The sequence below is a fragment of the Zonotrichia leucophrys genome, chromosome Z, assembly GCF_028769735.1.
Source record: "Zonotrichia leucophrys gambelii isolate GWCS_2022_RI chromosome Z, RI_Zleu_2.0, whole genome shotgun sequence".
Classification (NCBI taxonomy): domain Eukaryota; kingdom Metazoa; phylum Chordata; class Aves; order Passeriformes; family Passerellidae; genus Zonotrichia; species Zonotrichia leucophrys.
Window position 1 is genome coordinate 1371649 of NC_088200.1, and position 4108 is coordinate 1375756.

Here is a 4108-nt window from a genome sequence, read left to right on the forward strand (position 1 = left end):
CTTGATCCCAAACTCTGCTAAGTGGCTTTTTTGGGGGTGTGGATGGAGAGGTGCTGCTCTCAGTGGGTGCTGCGTGGGGTCAGGGGTGGGAGCACCCACAACACCCACCCTGGGGCCCCTCTGGGGTGGGTAACACTGGGTGGAATTGTCCTGAGCCTGGGGCCCCCCTGGCCTGGTTCAGCTTTTGGCTGCCCAGTTTGGGTGCACCCCATCAGCCCAAGGCTGGAGGAACTGGCTGCCCCAAATCCCCCTGGTTATTTTTGCTGTTGTTCCTATTTCTCCCAATTTCAGCCTGAAGGAACCCCCGTGCTGGGGACACAGCTCCTGACCCTGTCTCACAAATACTGGGCCAACCTTGTGCTCTCTGCTGGGACACAGGCTGCCCTGTGGTGAGGAGGAAAATATCAGGAGGAAGCCAGTCCTTGGGTTTTCCTTGGCTATTTGTTACCCGTTTCATTTCCCATGCCTCTGGAAATAAAGGTGGTAGCTCCTTTTGCCCCCTCACCCTGCCTTTAAGCATTCCCTCCTTGCACGCGTGCTGTGCCAGGGAGAAATCCCCACGGATTGTTCCTGCCTTCCCTGGAGCAGCACCTTGAGTGGAAACCTCCAGAACCCTGGAGGCTGAAGAAAACGGACAAGAGGAATGTCCAGATGGGCTTGTGAGCTCCCACCCTACGGAAGGGCAGGGATGGACCCCAGGAATGTGACCCCTCAGCAGGTCAGAGAGCCCCAGCTAGGGCTGTGCCCCCTGTTCTGCCCAGGTGTGCCCTCCCCAGAGGGATTTGCTGCCACACAGCCTTTGGGTGCCTCCAAATGGCCTGTGCCTTCAGCTGGGTCCATGGCACTGGGCACATGAGCCAGCCCCAGAAGGGATTTTGATTGTGGTCCTGTTTCAGTTTCCAGGCTCTCTCCTCATCCTCCAGGCAGGAATCAGCATGGGAAGCTGAGGCAGGATGGAGGCACCCACCCTGTGTCACTTGCTGTGCACCAAGACAGGCCCAGGAGGGCAGGAACCCTCCCAAACAATCCCATCTGTGCTGCAATTTGGCACATTTCTGATCTGAGCCACCAAATGTGAGCTGCCCCATAATGACGTGGCACCTGTGTGGTGCACGGGCCAGGCTGGCAGGGATGGCATCCACCAGGAGCTCCAGGATCACCTCAAAGGCACTGCAGGTCAAGGATGGAGCAGACCAGTGCCTCACAAAACCCCTTGATTATTGAGTTGTGTAGCAGTGATCTGGGTGAGCAGGTCTGGGACCTGCGGTTGGAAAGATCACTCCAAATCCAGGCATAGAACCAGGTGCAGGGTCATGCTGGGGTTGCAGCTAGCTGTCTAAGAATCACAAAAATCGGAAAAAGTAATGAATGTTTTTGGTTTGCAAGGGGCCTTAAGCTACTCGAACCCCCTGCCATGGGTAGGCACATCTTCCATTATCCTAGGTTGCTCCAAGCCCATCCAGCCTGGCCTGGATCATTTCCAGGGATGGGGCAGCCACAGCGGGGTGGTTTTTACTCTGGATTAACCAAGAGATTGGGAATATTTGGTTCACTGGTACTTCTCCCACCTCCAAGCTGTGCTGCTGGGTCTGAAGCCAGAAGAGGTGAGATGATAGCTTTAAGCTGAGGGGTGGCACCAACTGAGACACATGGACAGCCACAGAATTCTGCACTGCAGAGGTGTTCTCGTGTGTTTTCACCTTGTTCCATAAGGTACACACTGTATCCTGGTGGTTAAGGCCCTGAAACCAAATTGTAGCATAGATGGCTTTGTCCCTTGAATTAAGATCTGATTTTTGTCCTTGCACATTAGCCCATGAGATATGACCAAATCATTTAACCGTCCTGTTTTCCAGGAATCCCACTCATGAGGTGCAGAGGTTACAAGAAGCTGCTCATCCTGAAAGGGAAAGTTGAAGGTACTGTGCCCATAATCAAACTCTTCCCAGCAGCTTTTTGAAATACAGAAATACTGCCAGGGCTGGAGCCCCTCTGCTCTGGAGCCAGCCTGGCACAGCTGGGGCTGCTCAGCTGCACCAGAGAAGCTCCAGGGACACCTGAGAGCCCCTGCCAGGGCCTGCAGGGGCTCCAGGAGAGCTGCACAGCCCCTGGGGACAAGGCAGGCAGGGACAGCACCCAGGCAATGGCTCCCAGGGCCAGAGGGCAGGCACAGATTTTGGCCCATTGGGAATGAGGAATTGCTGGCTGGGAGGGTGGGCAGGCCCTGGCCCAGGGTGCCCAGAGCAGCTGTGGCTGCCCCTGGATCCCTGGCAGTGTCCCAGGCCAGGCTGGATGGGGCTTGGAGCAGCCTGGGATGGTGGGAGCTGTCCCTGCCCATGGCACGGGCTGGAACAGGATGAGCTGTAAACTTTTCTGTTGTTCTATGAAAATGCAAAGAGGAAAATTGATCCAGCAAAGCCAGAGTCTGTCTGTGGAGGTGTGCCCGTGATGGGTGCAGTGCTGGTGGGCTCCTGTGCCGTTTGCAGGGTGCAGTGAGGAGGGTCTGGCATATCCTCCACAACCCCCTTTACCCTCACCCTGTGTCCTTTCCCCTGGCTGGACCTTCAGCTGGATGTGCCTTTCCAGGTCAAATATTAAAATCATCTGGAGAGTGACCTGAAAAGCCTGGCAGATCGCTTTATTCTGTGAGATCTTTGCTTGCACTCATCTGTCAAAACAAAAGGCTAGGCAAGGCTGTTCACAGTAAGAAAGCTGAGAAATAATCAGCAAAACTCTGGCTTTTCAATACCATGACAGTTTTAGCTGAAATGTTCCAGCCCTCACCTCCTGCTGAGCTAATTTTATCCCTCATTCAACAAGAAAATAAAAGAGAACATGACAGAAGGATGCTGAGCACCAGTTCATGTGTGTCCCCATTCACTCGTTCAGCTCTGGGGCGAGCGGGAGGTTAAAACAAGACTAGAGGTTAAGCAGGGAGGAATTTCCCCTTGCCAAGAGTTTGGCAGTGCTGTAATTCCATCTTCAGGGCTGGGAAAAGCTGCAGCCACACAGAGCAAAGTGCTGACCCGGTACAAACCTGGTCTGGGCAGAAACACAGATGAAGGAGCTGCGGACAAGGACAAAGCCAGCTCCCTCCAAAATGAAAATGCTGATGTCCAAGTCAGTCCTGGACAGCAACATGATGATGATGATGATGATGTCCTTCTTGCTTCAAGCCTCCAGCACCCAAATCCAGGCACACCCCAGCTCCATGGGCATCCTCAGCAGAGCAGTGGTGGCCCTGGGACCTCGCCTGTCATTGTGCTCTGTGCAGCTTATCTGTGGATCCCACTCTTCCCTCCTTGGAAATCACCTTAGAGAAATCCCATCTGCTTAAGAGGCTCAGACATGAGGTGGTTGAGACAGTCTGGAGTCCAGATTTCCCAGCGGATGGCAGGACACGTCTCCCTCCTCTCCTTCTTAGAGAAGAATTTCTCTGGAAATTTGGGACAACTGAAATCAGTCTGTTCTCATTAACTGTATTTTTGCTTTGGACCATGGCTCCAGAACCATAAGTGCTAAATCTTCTGAGAATACACTGCAACATCCTAAATTGCAGCGCAGTGCGGCCTTTTCCCCCAGTGTTGCTGAGCAGTAATTGAAGAGTGCAATAAAGAATGCAATTTTTGTCAAACAATGCAATTTTTGTCCTAAGTCACATGCGAGATATTATCAAAGTGTCAGCTGCTGAGGTACTGCAAGGGAAGGTGGTGAAATTCCACCTTTCCTGGTTTTTACATGGGAAGGCCATTTGCAGGTGGTGCAGAGCCATGATCCCAGGGCCAGGAGATGCTCCTTCTGCCCCTGCAGCCCTCAGGACACTCTGGTGCTTGTGGGCTGGCTGCTCCAGGCAGCTCAAATCCATGGAAAAGCTGATTCTTTGTGCTGGTTGTGTTTTCACTGGTGTAAAGTGGCCCCAGTGGATTTTACCTCAGCTTGCAAAAGGTAACTCAGCTGGGTATTTGTCTATATCTATCTATCTATCTATCTATCTATCTATCTATCTATCTATCTATCTATCTATCTTTCTATCTATCCATCAAATATCTATCAATCAATCAATCAATGTATCTATCTATGTATCTATCTATCCATTATGTATGTATGT